Below are 17,378 nucleotides of genomic sequence, written 5' to 3'. Positions count from 1 at the left end.
GTCATTCACAAGATGGGTTTTAGGTCTCCTTCTGGCCTTGCCTCATACACCCCAAATTTTTCGCTCTAGATCCCTGACGCCTTGCAGTTGGCTTGGAGATTAGTTTGCACATGCCATTCGAGTTCCTTTTCTACCCTACTTGGCTTGGTTTTTGCCCACTTATAGGCCTACCCACGATCATGGCTTAGGGCACACAACAAGCCATTTAGTCAAGTTAGCTAGGACACGCCTAGCTGGGTTAGGTTGTTCCCGTTGTTTCTCTCCCCAGGGTTCTTCGGTTATCTCTTGGCCGTAGCCATGACCACAAATAATTTTTTTCCCATTTTCTAATACAAGACATGGTAAATTAAATGATGCCATTAAAAAAATGTATTGTGTCCCGCAAAAAAAAAGCCATCATATAGCTATGTGAACAGAAAAATAAAATGTTATGGTTATTGGAACGCGGAGAGGAAAAATCCAAAATGCAAAAATTAAATTGGGCCTTGACATTAAGGTGTTAACGGGGGTCGAGAGACTCTTCTTGAGTTCAATAATATTACACAATTTAGGGACTTATTCTGATCTCATCTAGGAAGCTGCCTTATATTTAGAAGTGGCGGCGGATCCTCTGAAGTTATGTAGAGGCCGGCGCCTCTTCATAACTCCGGCGGATCCACCGCCAGGTATAGCGGTTATTAAGACCGGCGTCTAAAACGTTAGTCTTAATACATGTGCCCCTATGTTCCTAAGAATACTATCAGTAACCACTAAACATTTCTATGTTAAAACGTATAAAACTGGCAAAGTTTGGCTTCCCAGTTTGAGCTGGAAATTCCTTTTTAAATATTCTGTCTTTGTCATTGAATATCTTTCAAGGTGGTTGGATGTTGGGGCTCATTATTGACTTTGAGGCTTTATGAATTCTGGACACATCTCGGGGCTTCCAAAGATTTGTTTGTTACATTTTGTGACAGTCAAGGAGAGGTAGATATTATATATTGCAGGTTTTGGATTGTTTTGACTCTTCAGAATACACAGGCAAGATTTCATTAGTGCTAAGTTTTGATCCACTTACGGTAAGTCTACTTTCACACTCGCGTTTTGGCTTTCCGTTTGAGATCCATTCAGGAGTCTCACAAGCGGTCCAAAACGGATCAGTTTACATTCTAAGGCTACTTTCACACTGCTGTTTCTGGGTCCGCTTGTGAGATCCGTTTCAAGGCTCTCACAAGCGGCCCCAAATGGATCAGTTTAGCCCCAACGCATTCTGAATGGATGCGGATCCATTCAGAATGCATCAGTTTGGCTCCGTTCCGCCTCCATTCCGCTCTGGAGGCGGACACCAAAACGCTGCTTGCATTCTGAATGGAAAAGGATCTGCTCAGAATGCATCAGTTTGCCTCTGTTCCGTCTCCATTCCGCTTTGGAGGCTGCTTGCAGCGTTTTGCTGTCCGTCTGATGAAACTGAGCAAAACGGATCCGTCCTGGCACACAATGTAAGTCAATGGGGACGGATCCGTTTTCACTGACACAATCTGGCACAATAGAAAACGGATCCGTCCTCCATTGACTTTCAATGGTGTTCATGACGGATCCGTCTTGGCTATGTTAAAGATAATACAAACGGACCCGTTCTGAACGGATGCAGACGGTCGTGTTCTCTGAACGGATACAGAGAACGCGAGTGTGAAAGTAGCCTAATAAATATCGTTTTTTTCTGTCTCATAACATCTGGTGAAATGATAAACCCAGATGCATCTTTGTTTATTAGAAATCTGACACTAATTTAGTCCCTGAAGCTCAGAAGAACTTGGCTCAATGATTCCAGTGAATTAATAACCTCAAGAAATACAAAGATGTACACTTAAAAAATCTGGCACTTATGCTACATGTTTGTGTATGTAGCTTTCAAAATGATTCCTTATTACATTATATATGATGTGGGGTAGATAACATACACAAATAGAGCATCGGTTTCTAAATGGATTTAACCATTTATATTGACAAAGTAGTATAGACAAAGACAGCAAATCAGTATCTACTTCAGGTCTAGGATGAATTTGACATCATAAATATGTACAGTACTTTAGTTTGAGAAGCAACTTTACGCTGAGGTATAGCTCAGGAAATATTAATACAGTATTTATATTACCACATATTGGAATGTGAAATTATTATAGCAACTTCAAATAAAGATAACCTCTGTACGTAGGGCATATGGTTGTCATAGAGGGTGGTTTTCTACGTGGAATCTGAAGAGAGAATTACTAGGAGCAGCTCCTTCTCTGGCATGAGAAATGTATGTTTAAATAAAGGTCTCCTGGTAGAACCAGGAAAATGAGCTTGGCAGAGTGATGGCTGTCTATAGACGTGACTGCCTAAGTGACAATTACTTGAATATTCTTGAGCCTTTTCCATCCCATATTATACAGCCTTCTATATTCGTCTTAAAGAAGCACTCCAGGATTTTTTTTCTCTGCCTATATAGTGCAGGATAGGCCATTAAAATAGTGATACAGAATCTTGTGTAGACCTGTTTTATTTTTGTTTAATTTCTGAGTTGTCAGCCATCTTGATTCCTTATTCTCTTCAGATATGGCTTTCCTAATGATTCCTACATTTCCCATCATGCCTGGCTTTGCAGAGACAGATGGGGTGGAATTTCATCACACTGCACTGCTCTGTATAAGGGCAGTCATGACACATCAGTGACACAGAGCTGCTGTTCCCTCACACTACAAGGTCTTCATGTTTTTCTATAGGATGCAGCTTGAGCTTGTCTGCCCGCTCTGTCCTGTCATCTCTTACATGCAGGAGACCGGTGTGAAGCTACATCTCATAGAACTAGACTGGAGAGTCAGCACACACAAATAGTATAGGCAGTGTGAGTCTGGGGGTTTATATAACTGCAACTAATTACTGTATACACTTATCTACTATATACAGGTAAAACTCGAAAAATTTAAATATCGTGCAAAGTTCATTTATTTCAGTAATGCAACTTAAAAGGTAAAACTAATATGAGATAGACTCATTATATGCAAGGCAAGATATTTCAAGCCTTTATTTGTTATAATCTGGATGATTATGGCTTATAGATTATGAAACCCCAAAGTCAAAATTTTGAGGTACCCTTTGCTTAGGGGGTATGGATTAATTAGCTGACTAGAGTGTGACACTTTGAGCCTAGAATATTGAACCTTTTCACAAAATTCTAATTTTAAGCTGCAATAATGCAATTATTTTTAATTTGCATTACTGACATAAATGGACTTTTGCATGATATTCAAATTTTTTGAGTTTCACCTGTATACCGTATTTTTCTCCCCATAAGACGCACTTTTTCTCCCCCCAAAATGGGGGGGGAAATGCCCCTGCGCCTTATGGGGCGAATGCTGGCAGTTTTACATCACAAGCTGCGATGTACGAGCGAGCGGGGACTTGGGGAGGGACTGGGAGGAGGAGCTGGGGGCCGGCAATAGCGGCGGGGCGGTGCAATCAGTGTACTATAGCCCCGCCCCAGTATACTAATATAAGATGTCTTATTCAATTAATAGTTATTAAACATGCCCCCTCACTCCTAATAGTGCCTTACAGCCTAACCCGTTCAGTACAATGCAGGCAGGCAGGCCGGGCGGGCGGCAGCGTAACTCCCTGATGTCACGTGCCTGCGCCATCTACTTTATGAATGAAGCAGGCGGCGCAGGCAAGTGACGTCAGTGGGGACGCGCCGCCCGCCCGGCCTGCCTTCCGGCATTGTACTGAAGCGGTTAGGATGTAAGGTACTATTAGGAGTGAGGGGGCATGTTTAATAACTATTAATTGAATAAGACATCTTATATTTGTATACCGGAGAGGCGGGGGGATCTGTGGATGACATTTTTATGGGGGACATCTGTGGATGGCACAGTTATGGGCTGGGGGGGTCTGTGGATGGCAGATCCCCCCGGTAACAGTGCCCGTCATCCACAGATCCCCCCCGGTAACAGTGCCCGTCATCCACAGATCCCCCCCGGTAACAGTGCCCGTCATCCACAGATCCCCCCCGGTAACAGTGCCCGTCATCCACAGATCCCCCCGGTAACAGTGCCCGTCATCCACAGATCCCCTGTAATAGTGCCATCCACAGACCACCATTAGTTCCAAACCCACCAAACACATAGCACACTTTTGGTTCAAAATATATATTTTTTTATTTTCCTCCCCAAAAACCTAGGTGCATCTTATGGGCCAGTGCGTCTTATAGGGCGAAAAATACGGTATATATAACTGCACTCCTGGTACTTTAGCTGTGGTCGTAACTTGCTGTATGGGCACACAGCAGGTCTCAGAAGATAAGGGGCCTCATTTGGCTTTTGAAACCTAGAATTTACTGGAGTGGGTTTGGGTGCCATGGCAAACTTGCAACAGCCCTTAGGTACCCACACAGTGGAAACCCCAAGAAATGATCCAATTTTTGCAAAATATACTCCCGAAGGAATTCAGCTGGGGATGTAATGATGTTTTTAACCCTACAGGTGTTTCATAGAATCTATTAACATTGGACCATGAAAATAATTTTTATTTTTATTTTTTTCCAATAGTAGGTTACTTTAACCTCACATTTTCCATTTCTGCAATGGTTAAAAAGAGAAAAAGCACCAAATAACATGTTATATAAAATACCACATGCAGTATATGGTCATAAACTGCTGTTTGGGGACACTGCAGTGCTCAGAAGGGAAAGAGCGGCATCTGGATTTTCTAACATGGAATTTGCTGAAATGGTTTTTAAGAGTCATAACATTTTTGCTGACTGAGCTGTTTTTATTGGTACCATTTTGGGATAAATTAGGCTTTTTGATCACTTTTTATATAATTTTTTGTGAGGTGGGCAAAAATTGCAATTATGTCAGTGGTTTTTCATTTTTTATAGAGTTCACTATGCAGTATATATGATAATTTTATTCTGCAGGTTGATACAATTATGGCAATTTCTCACTTCTGTCCTATGCTTGTCCACAAAATGGATACAAATAGGACATGTTCTATCTTTTTTGCAGGCCAGCAGAATGGTGTGCTGTCCGCATTTTTTGCTGCCACATTCAAATTAATAAGTCCGGATCCGATCTGCAAAAAAAGCGGATCAGATGCTGAAAAAATATACAGTCATGTGCATCGGGCAGTGGCGTAAGTACCGGGGAAGCAGGGGAAACGGCTGCTTCGGGGCCCTGGCTGAAAAGGGGCCCAGCGCCCGGCAGCGTGACAGTTTCTTCTTGGTGTCTTATGATGTGATCATTCATCTTACTAATAAAGTTTTTCGGGCCTGGGCCCTTCACAGCAGCTGCAGCAGTGCAGCTGCAATCATCCCCCGGGCCCCTTCACAGCAGCAGCGGTGCCGCCCGCCCTGATTTTACTGCCTGTCTGTGCCTGCCAATACAGGAATCAGGCCAGTACAAGCCGGCAGCGCGCAGGCTGTATTAGACCCGCCCACAGTACTGACCTGACTGAGGGAGCGGCTGCGGCAGGCGGGACAAACATTGCGACAGCCAGGAACCGCAGCACCACAGTGCAGATCGGTGACCGGTCACTGGGCTGGCCTGGCAAGGTATGTAACAACATGATGGTGCCATGTGGCAGTCATGCACTATAGATGGTGGGCATGTGACAGGCACTATAGATGGGGGGGCATGTGGCAGGCACTGTAGATGGTGGGCAAGGTATGTGACTGGATTGGGGCATGTTGCAGTGGCAGGCACTATAGATGGGGGCTTTTGGCAGGCACTGTAGATGGTGGTCATGTGGAAGGCACTGTAGATGGTGGTCATGTGGAATGCACTGTAGATGGGGGCGTGTGACAGGCACTATAGATGGTGGTCATGTGGAAGGCATTGTAGATGGGGGTATGTGACCGGCATGCCACACTATAGATGGTGGTCATGTGGAAGGCACTGTAGATGGGGGCATGTGACAGGCATGCTGCACTATAGATGGTGGTCATGTGACAGGCATTATAGATGGTGGGCATGTGGCAAGCACTATAAAAGGCATCCAGGTCCTCCTCCTTGTATAACACTGCTGGTTCCATCCTGCTGCTGTCAGGGACGCTGTACTGGGACATGCGTTGTCCTTAAATTGCAGAATCCACAAAAATGGTGTCTCCTGTAGCTGTCCTTCTGGCTGTAGGAACGATCCCGCTGCTTGCCACCAATGTAACGGACCGTTTCCGCAGACAAGGGGTTAAAATCCGTTTAGGCGATAAGCCCCTTTCTGAGAGACAGGCACAGCTACTGCAGGATACACCAAACTCCCGAACTGGATACAAAGTAGCACTCCAAACTGGAACCTCACGAATAGCTGCTAGCAGACTAACAGGAATCAGCTTACACTTCTGGCAATCGGTCCTCTAACAGCATACAGTGAATCCCCCCAATAACGAGACAAGGCTCCGTGTTGAGGGTCAAACAGTGGTCTGAGGTGCTGGCACACCCAGCCTGGTTTTTATTACAGTTGTTGCAAATACAGGTCCGCCCACAGGGGTTTGAAATACAGCCAATCAATGTTACCACACATACAATGCAAGTACACGCCCCTAGGGGGCCAGAAGGAAGACTTGTGACATAGGACCAATACAACATATCCCCACAATGCATCATGGTCTCCTCCTCTCTGTCCCGGAGACAACCGAGGCGTAATCCAATTATCTCTCAAGACAAAGAGAAGTCACCAATACACATGCGCAGACAACAGGACAGACATCACCCTTTAAACACACAATGGGACAATGGCACAATAGAAACACACCCAGCATTTTCCTCCCAAGCTGACAAGTTACACTTATTATAAATTGTTACAACTTTGTGAGTTTACATTGGCCATACATATAACTAACATCAATTTAAACAGTATAACTTGGGGACAAACCTATCCAAAATTCGCTTGAATCGGTTCAGGGGTTTAAAAGTTAGTATATGGCCCATAATCCTGGGGCAAGAGGCCAGCAGCCAGTCCTCTCCAAAACCCAGTGGCGAGGTCGGTTTCGCCACAGGGGGGCATGTGGCAGGCACTGTAGATGGGAGCATGTGACAGGCACTGTATATGGGGGCATGTGACTGGCACTATAGAGATGGTGGTCATGTGGAAGGCAGTGTAGATGGGCAGTATGTGGCAGGCAGTGTAGATGGGCAGCATGTGGCAGGCACAGTTTATAGGCATAGGGCATGCATTGTCTTTTCAGATCTGTGGCACACACTTAGTACATTGAGGCATGTAGACATATTTAAAAGGGGCATATGGCCATCTAGTTCTCCTGTAATTTTTACGACAATGAGGGTGAGGAAGGACATGGTCTGCCTGCCCTACCAGAGGTTTTATGGAAGAACTTAGAACTACTGAGTTAGCTGATTTGCACGGTGGGGAGAGAGGTGGTGGTGAGGGGCTGCGCTGACAAGGGCAAGGCAAGGGGGGCACACAGGCAGCAGACACAGATATTGTCACTCATTGTTCTAACGTCCCTAACAGAATTAATGTACAGCAAGAATCTGAACCATGTCTGTGCTTCCCTGAGTCCCTGGCTCTTTCAGCACAGCCCCTGACCCTTATCTGCCCCCCTCTGGGGCTTGTCTGTACCCGCACTGGCCACTGTCTGCACCCCTTGCCCTTGTCTGCGACCCTGGCCCTTGTATGTGCCCCCCTGGCATTTGTCTGCACCCCTGGCCCCTGTGTGCACCTCCCTGGCCCTTGTCTGTGCCCCTGTGTGTGCCACCCTGGCCCTTTCAGTGCAGCCCATGGCCCTTATCTGCACCCCCCTGGCCCTGGCCTGTGCCCTCCGGCGCTTGTGTGCGCCCCCCACCCTACACTACATGACAGACAGTGTGTGTGTGTGTGTGTGTGTGTGTATATATACAGTACAGACCAAAAGTTTGGACACACCTTCTCATTCAAAGAGTTTGCTTTATTTTCATGACTATGAAAATTGTAGATTCACACTGAAGGCATCAAAACTATGAATTAACACATGTGGAATTATATACATAACAAACAAGTGTGAAACAACTGAAAATATGTCATATTCTAGGTTCTTCAAAGTAGCCACCTTTTGCTTTGATTACTGCTTGGCACACTCTTGGCATTCTCTTGATGAGCTTCAAAAGGTAGTCCACTGAAATGGTTTTCACTTCACAGGTGTGCCCTGTCAGGTTTAATAAGTGGGATTTCTTGCGTTATAAATGGGGTTGGGACCATCAGTTGCGTTGAGGAGAAGTCAGGTGGATACACAGCTGATAGTCCTACTGAATAAACTGTTAGCTGCTTTTTTCTTGCCATAATACAAATTCTAAGTAAAGAAAAATGAGTGGCCATCATTACTTTAAGAAATGAAGGTCAGTCAGTCAGCCGAAAAATTTGGAAAACTTTGAAAGTAAGGGCTATTTGACCATGAAGGAGAGTGATGGGTTGCTGCGCCAGATGACCTGGCCTCCACAGTCACCGGACCTGAACCCAATCAAGATGGTTTGGGGTGAGCTGGACCGCAGAGTGAAGGCAAAAGGGCCAACAAGTGCTAAGCATCTCTGGGAACTCCTTCAAGACTGTTGGAAGACCATTTCAGGGGACTACCTCTTGAAGCTCATCAAGAGAATGCCAAGAGTGTGCAAAGCAGTAATCAAAGCAAAAGGTGGCTACTTTGAAGAACCTAGAATATGACATATTTTCAGTTGTTTCACACTTGTTTGTTATGTATATACAAACCGGATTCCAAAAAGTTGGGACACTAAACAAATTGTGAATAAAAACTGAATGCAATGATGTGGAGATGGCAAATGTCAATATTTTATTTGTAATAGAACGTAGATGACAGATTAAACGTTTAATCCGAGTAAATGTATCTTTTTAAAGGAAAAATACGTTGATTCCAATTTTCACGGTGTCAACAAATCCCCAAAAAGTTGGGACAAGTAGAAATAAGAGGCTGGAAAAAGTAAATTTGAGCATAACGAAGAGCTGGAAGACCAATTAACACTAATTAGGTCAATTGGCAACATGATTGGGTATAAAAAGAGCTTCTCAGAGTGGCAGTGTCTCTCAGAAGCCAAGATGGGTAGAGGATCACCAATTCCCACAATGTTGCGCAGAAAGATAGTGGAGCAATATCAGAAAGGTGTTACCCAGCGAAAAATTGCAAAGACTTTGCATCTATCATCATCAACTGTGCATAACATCCGAATATTCAGAGAATCTGGAACAATCTCTGTGCGTAAGGGTCAAGGCCGTAAAAACATACTGGATGCCCGTGATCTCCGGGCCCTTAAACGACACTGCACCACAAACAGGAATGCTACTGTAAAGGAAATCACAGAATGGGCTCAGGAATACTTCCAGAAACCATTGTCAGTGAACACAATCCACCGTGCCATCCACCGTTGCCAGCTGAAACTCTACAGTGCAAAGAAGAAGCCATTTCTAAGCAAGATCCACAAGCTCAGGCATTTTCACTGGGCCAGGGATCATTTAAAATGGAGTGTGGCAAAATGGAAGACTGTTCTGTGGTCAGACGAGTCACGATACGAAGTTCTTTTTGGAAATCTGGGACGCCATGTCATCCGGACCAAAGAGGACAAGGACAACCCAAGTTGTTATCAACGCTCAGTTCAGAAGCCTGCATCTCTGATGGTATGGGGTTGCATGAGTGCGTGTGGCATGGGCAGCTTGCATGTCTGGAAAGGCACCATCAATGCAGAAAAATATATTCAGGTTCTAGAACAACATATGCTCCCATCCAGACGTCATCTCTTTCACGGAAGACCCTGCATTTTTCAACAAGATAATGCCAGACCACATTCTGCATCAATCACAACATCATGGCTGCGTAGGAGAAGGATCCGGGTACTGAAATGGCCAGTCTGCAGTCCAGATCTTTCACCTATAGAGAACATTTGGCGCATCATAAAGAGGAAGGTGCAACAAAGAAGGCCCAAGACGATTGAACAGTTAGAGGCCTGTATTAGACAAGAATGGGAGAGCATTCCTTTTTCTAAACTTGAGAAACTGGTCTCCTCGGTCCCCAGACGTCTGTTGAGTGTTGTAAGAAGAAGGGGAGATGCCACACAGTGGTGAAAATGGCCTTGTCCCAACTTTTTGGGGATTTGTTGACACCATGAAATTCTGATTCAACATATTTTTCCCTTAAAATGGTACATTTTCTCAGTTTAAACTTTTGTTCCGTGATTTATGTTCTATTCTGAATAAAATATTAGAAGTTGGCACCTCCACATCATTGCATTCAGTTTTTATTCACGATTTGTATAGTGTCCCAACTTTTTTGGAATCCGGTTTTTAATTCCACATGTGTTAATTCATAGTTTTGATGCCTTCATAGTCATGAAAATAAAGAAAACTCTTTGAATGAGAAGGTGTATCCAAACTTTTGGTCTGTACTGTATATATAATATAGGAAAAGGATGGTGTGGCAGTCTGGTCTGGTCTAGATCATGAATAGCCAAAGGAGTGGGGTTTACACAGGAGGAGGAAGTTGCGAAGTGCGCGGGGGGAGGGGCATACAAAAATTTGCTGTGGGGCCCAGTCACTTCTAGCTACGCCCCTGGCATTGGGCCTTAATCAGCTGAACCACAGCTATGTGTCTATGCAAATAGTTTGATAGAGAGGTCTCTGATGACAGATTTCTTTAAAGTTTTTAATATGTCTTAATAGCGATCAGAGAGAACTGAAATTTCTATTTCTAAATCTGCCACATATCCATACAGTTGAATGACAAAAATCTGTCTGCAGCCGCTAATAGGGAGAGCTTACTCTATGCTTTCTAGAAAATGAACGTAATCATTAAACGGTATGGAATAAGTTCCTAAGCTCCTCCTATTAATAGCTGAGGGTTGGCAGAATTGTATCATTTAACTCTTAGGGTACATTCACATGGCGTATTTTGACTCAAAATCCTCTGCGGCTTCTGCCATAGTTGTTCACTTTGAATGCCATGGACCTGCTTGCGGCTTTGCTCTAATGAGGGGAGCTAAACCAGGAGCGAACACCCACTATGGTTTCAAGTGGTGTCCATCCAAGGGGCAAAGAAGGGGCATGTCTTTTTTTGGCACGGTTGCAGCTTTAAACCGCCAGCCCATGAACTGCTGTGCTGCCTCCTATTCAAAACAATAGGAGGCAGACAACACATGGCATCCACCAGAATTTTGATCCAGTGTTTTTGCCAAAATTGCCACAAAAAACGAACAATGGTTAATATAAATAACATTAAATTTATTCTCAAAAACATTTGTGGAGGTTCACATTCATCGAGGTCATGGCAGAGGTGTAGCTGTAACCTTTGTGTCCATCACAGTAGTTATACCCACCTTTGTGCCCCTCCACATTAGTTATGCCCACCTTTGTGTCCCTTCACAGTAGTTATGTCCTCCTTGTGGCCCCTCACTGTAGTTATGCCCAGATATGTGCCCCTCACAGTAGTTATGCCCAGATATGTGCCCCTCACAGTAGTTATGCCCAGATACGTGCCCCTGACAGTAGTTATACCAGCTTATGTGTCCCCTCACAGTAGTTATACCAGCTTATGTGTCCCCTCACAGTAGTTATTCCAGATTAGGTGCCCCTCACAATAGTTATGCCAGATTATGTGCCCCATCACAGTAGTTATTCCAAATGAAGTGCCCCCTCATAGTAGTTATGCCATATTAGGTGCCCCCTCAATGGAGTTATGCCAGATTAAATGCCCTCTCAGAGGAGTTATGTCCACTTTTGTGCCCCCTCACTCTAGTTGGGCCACCCCTTTGGCCCCCAGTGCCCTCTCCAGACTGCAGCTACATTGAAGGGGGAAAAAAATCCCACAATACTTACCTGCTTCCCTGATAACAGGCTCCCACACTCAGATTGCACTGCTGGTTGTGCCAGAGGCTGAATCCTGGGCTTTCAGCGCTCCTCCCACAGCCAGCAGCGCGATGTGCGGCCTGAGGGGGGCGCACCGGATCTCATAAGAACAGTGAAGCAGGAAGCAGAGGGCTGCACCCCCCCCCCTTGCCTCTGTGCATCCTGTATTTAATCAGTCAGAAATCTCATACAAGCCATTCTAATTGAGGAGGCCAACTGGATGACCAGCAAAACCTCCTCAAGAAATAATATAGCAGGTCCAGTTGCACTGACTTATTACTACTCATATCAAACACATTTAAAGGATAACTGTCATATCTTCATAAAAAAAATTTTTAGCATAGATTTCTGCTGCAGCAGCATTATACATAAAGCCATATTTAGTTTCTTCACTTACCACTGTTTTCCTTGAGTTTCCCCCTTAGTTATGGCTGTTTTGAATCCTACATTATGAGGATCTTCTCAAAATGGCTCCTCTGCCAGTTCTCTGAGGCCAAAACTGCATTCCCTCAGGTCACATACAAACTTGCTGTAGCCAGCAGCTTCCTGCCAGCCAATCAGATTGGATTACTGAGACACGCCTCCTCACTCTGAAGTCTAATGCAGGCATGCAGTGTGAAGGACCGCCCCTCCGTCTTCCTAGCCAGAGACAGATGAGCCATAGCAACGGTCTTTTAAGGGAGCAGTGGAAAGGGACAGGAGACATTAATGAAAGAACTGTTATTATAAGGTAATTACAGATCTTTTGGTAATCATTGACAGGCTAACTCAGGTATACATGCCTAGCTCTAATAAAATAGCAAATAAAAAAAAATATGACAGTTACCGTATTTTTTGCCCTATAAGATGCACTTTTTTCCCCCAAAAGTGGGGGGAAAATAGCAGTGCATCTTATGGGGCGAATGCTCCTGATTTTGCCGAATTTTCAATGATACACCCGCCGCGATGCCGCGCGGCGGGTGTATCAGCTGTGAGGGAGGAGGGGCTGGGGGCCGGCACCTGCTTTTATAATGACAGCGGGGCCCGTGCAGTGACTGTATTCTACTACACGGTCCCCGCTCACTGTATAATCGTATCTGTAATAGTTAATTGTTATGTATATAATCGCATAATCAGCGCCTGTATACTTACAACTACAAGCGCTCGGTAGGTAGCAGAGAGGAGGGAGGAGGCAGGCCGGGAGGACGGGCGATGGCAGCGTGAGTCACTACATCACGCGCCTGCGCCTCCAACTTTATGAATGAAACAGGCGGCATGGGCGCATGACGTAGTGACTCACGCTGCCAGCGCCCGTCCTCCTGGCCTGCCTCCTCCCTCCTCTCTGCTACCTACCAAGCGCTTGTAGTTGTAAGTATACAGGCGCTGATTATGCGATTATATACATAACAATTAACTATTACAGATACGATTATACAGTGAGCAGGTCCCCTGTCATTGCACGGGCCCCGCTGTCATTATAAAAGCAGATGAGACCCCCACCCCATGTATTGAGGGTCATTCACTACAGGGACACTGTTATGGAGGGGATCTGTGGATGACACATAGCATAAGATGCTATATATGTGTCATCCACAGATCCCCCCCATAACTGTCATACACAGATCCCCATAACAGTGCCATCCAGAGACCCCAATAAGTGTCACCCACAGATCCCCCATAAGTGTCACCCACAGATCCCCCATAAGGCTACATTCACACGTCAGTATTTTTCTATATCCCGATTTTCGGTCCGTTTTTTGCGGATCCGTTGTTCCTGAAAATGTTTCCGTATGTCATCTGTATGTCATCCGTTTTTTGCGGATCCGCAAAAAACGGAAACATGTATAAATTTCAATAAGCAAATAAAGTTGTTTGGATTTCTTTGAAAAAAAAAAAATAATTTTTTTTTAATGTAATTTCCAGGAACTGAATCCGCATAAAACGGATGACATACGTAATGACATCCGAATGTCTTCCGTTTTTTGCGGATCCATTGACTTTGTATTGTACCAGGATCCGAATTTTGCGGAAAAGAATAGGACATGTTTTATATTTAAACGGACATGCGGAACGGAACAACGGAAACGGACAGAACACATTGTGCTGTCCGTTTTTTTCCAGGACCCATTGAAAATGAATGGGTCCAGATCTGGTCCTGATCTGTTCCGCAAAAAACGGAACAGATCAGGAAAGAAAAAACGGACGTGTGAATCGACCCTAAGTGTCACCCACAGATCCCCCATAAGTGTCACCCACAGATCCCCCATAAGTGTCACCCACAGATCCCCCATAAGTGTCACCCACAGATCCCCCATAAGTGTCACCCACAGATCCCCCATAAGTGTCACCCACAGATCCCCCATAACAGTGCGTCACCCACAGATCCCCCATAACAGTGCGTCACCCACAGATCCCCCATAACAGTGCGTCACCCACAGATCCCCCATAACAGTGCGTCACCCACAGATCCCCCATAACAGTGCGTCACCCACAGATCCCCCATAACAGTGCGTCACCCACAGATCCCCCATAACAGTGCGTCACCCACAGATCCCCCATAACAGTGCGTCACCCACAGATCCCCCATAACAGTGCGTCACCCACAGACCCCCCATAACAGTGCGTCACCCACAGATCCCCCATAACAGTGCGTCACCCACAGATCCCCCATAACAGTGCGTCACCCACAGATCCCCCATAACAGTTCGCCATCCACAGATCCCCCATAACAGTGCGCCATCCACAGACCACAATTAGTTCAAAACCCACCAAAAGCACACCTATTGGTTCAAATTTTTTTTTTCTTATTTTCCTCCTCAAAAACCTAGGTGCGTCTTATGGGCCGGTGCGTCTTATAGGGCGTAAAATACGGTATCCTTTAACTCTCATATTCCAAACAGGTCTACAATGTCACATTTGCACATTCATATATCTATAGACTCAGGATAAATCTGAAATGGAAGAAAAGCAGCAGTTCAGTGCTTGTGGCTTAGTGTAGACTAATTTTGTGGTGTTGCCCTGGAGATATTTTGAAGAATCAAGGCTCTTAGCTCAATTTAGACTAAGCTGTAAACATAAGTACCATTTTACTTCAAGGACTTGTTCAGCTTTTACATATCTCTAAAAACATGTTCTGTTTGTTGATTTTTTTAAATAAGAAATGTAAGCATTTATATCTGACCTCCAAGGAAATGTGAATGTAAAATGTTGGTATTAGTATTTTGATAGAAATGACTTTCAAAATGTATCTCATATGTTATTTAGAGATGTCGCGAACATAAAATTTTCCGTTCGCGAACGGCGAACACTAATTTCCGCAAATGTTCGTGAACGGGCGAACTGGGCGAACCGCCATAGACTTCAATAGGCAGGCGAATTTTAAAACCCACAGGGACTCTTTCTGGCCACAATAGTGATGGAAAAGTTGTTTCAAGGGGACTAACACCTGGACTGTGGCATGCCGGAGGGGGATCCATGGCAAAACTCCCATTGAAAATTACGTTGTTGACGCAGATTCAGGTTTTAATCCATAAAGGGCATAAATCACCTAACATTCCTAAATTATTTGGAATAACGTGCTTTAAAACATCAGGTATGATGTTGTATCGATCAGGTGGTGTAAGGGTTACGCCCGCTTCACAGTGACAGACCGAACTATGACAGACCAAACTCCCCTTTTAACGCACCGCAAACAACCGCAAACAGTCCATTTGCACAACCGCAAACTCCCCATTTGCACAAGGTTGGATACCAAGCTAGCCATGTCCCGTTCCTTGTCCTCACTGACGTCATTGAAGGTCTCAACACCAAGGGTCCCCGAAAGGTGACAACAAGCCCCCTGGGACACCTGCTGTGGTTGGTCTTCCACCTCCTCAAAGCCACCTTCCTCCTCTGACTCCTCTTCTTCAGACTCCTCTCTCTGCGTTGCCGCAGGTCCAGCAATCGACGACGACGACAAGGCTGGTGGTGGTGGTGGTGGTGGTGGTGGTGGTGGTGGTGGTGATGATGATGGTGACAACTCTTCCTCTACATGCTCATCTACGGCCTGATCCAGCACTCTTCACAGGGCATGCTCCAGAAAAAACGCATATGGGATGAGATTGATGATGTTGCCTTGGGTTTGACTGACCAGGTTTGTCACCTCCGCAAAAGGACGCATGAGCCTACAGCCATTGTGCATGAGCGTTCAGTAACGCGGCCAAAAAATACCCAGCTCCGCAGAGGCTGTCCTCTTTTTTTTTTTTAATTAAAAAAATCAGTTCTTACCAGTTTAATCTCTGTTTTGTCCCCTATCAGGGGCAGGTGTATGGAATAAATTTTAGGAACCGGGAGATGGAAAAAGATGGTTGGTCGGTCCTCTTACTTCCAATTTGGGGCACTGCGCCTGCGCAGTGCAATGTACTGTGCCACCCTATATGAGTGGTGTGTTAAGTAGTACTATCAGTTTAATCCCTGTTACTGTCACGGCGGGTCGTGGGGGAAACCCCCCGCCGTGCAATGGCGGTGGCTGCTAGCCAGGTAGCAGGGAACAGGGAGCAAGTCACCTCCTAATGCAACCCTAGGTTCTCCCTAGACTCCTAGCGCATGAGCCGCCTCAGATGGTAAGGGGGCTCATGCTCACCGACCTAGGATCCTGGGAATCCCTGCTGTGCCCTAATCCTGAAGACAGGGCAGAGACCACCCATTCATCCTTCACCATGGATGAATGGTGTCTCCTGAAGCCCAGCAACTGACCACCAAGTAGACAGGGCCACAGCCGAAAGACAGGTAAGTACATAAGACAACAGACAACAAAAGTTATCAGGACTTACCTGTCGCCGACGAGATGGACCGGAAACTCACAGTCTAGCTGTTTGCTTAAACCCCTCCAGGAAAGCAAGCCCCATTAGGAGCACACACACACCAGCAAACAAGGCCCACACCATACAACATACACCACAGGTGGGGAAGGGTAAACAGAAGCAAGCAGGAGGGAAAGCAAGGGAAAACAATATAACAAATAACGGTGGCTCACACAGAAATAATCACAACAGCCCAGGAGCAGAGCTCCACACCAAGCTGACAACAAAATACAAACTGACCTCAGGCTCCACCACGCCAACATATAAGGAGGCCTGAGGTCACACCCACTACACCTACCAAACACACCTTAACCCCGTGCACACCAAAGCAGGGAAAACACCATAACAAATACACGTTGCCGGAGGCAACAACATGCAAGGCAACCATGTCACGGCACACACCACAAAGGCCGTGACACTGCCCCCGCATGCAGACACAGCAACACGTTGCCACAGGCAACAGCAAGCAAGGCCAAGTGTCACAGCGCACACCAAAGGCCGTGACAGTTACATCCCCTATCAGGGGCCGGTGTATGGAATAGATTTTAGGAACCGGGAGATTGAAAAAGATGGTTGGTCGGTCCTCTTACTTCCAATTTGGGGCACTGCGTGTGCGCCGTGCAATGCACTGTGCCACCCTATATGAGTGGTGTGTTAAGTAGTACTATTCCTATCAGTTTAATCCCTGTTTCGTCCCCGATCAAGGGC

Source organism: Bufo bufo, chromosome 5 (assembly GCF_905171765.1).
Source record: "Bufo bufo chromosome 5, aBufBuf1.1, whole genome shotgun sequence".
NCBI classification, from domain to species: Eukaryota; Metazoa; Chordata; class Amphibia; order Anura; family Bufonidae; genus Bufo; species Bufo bufo.
The sequence above is the reverse complement of the archived record's forward strand: the minus strand, read 5'-3'. Positions refer to the sequence as shown.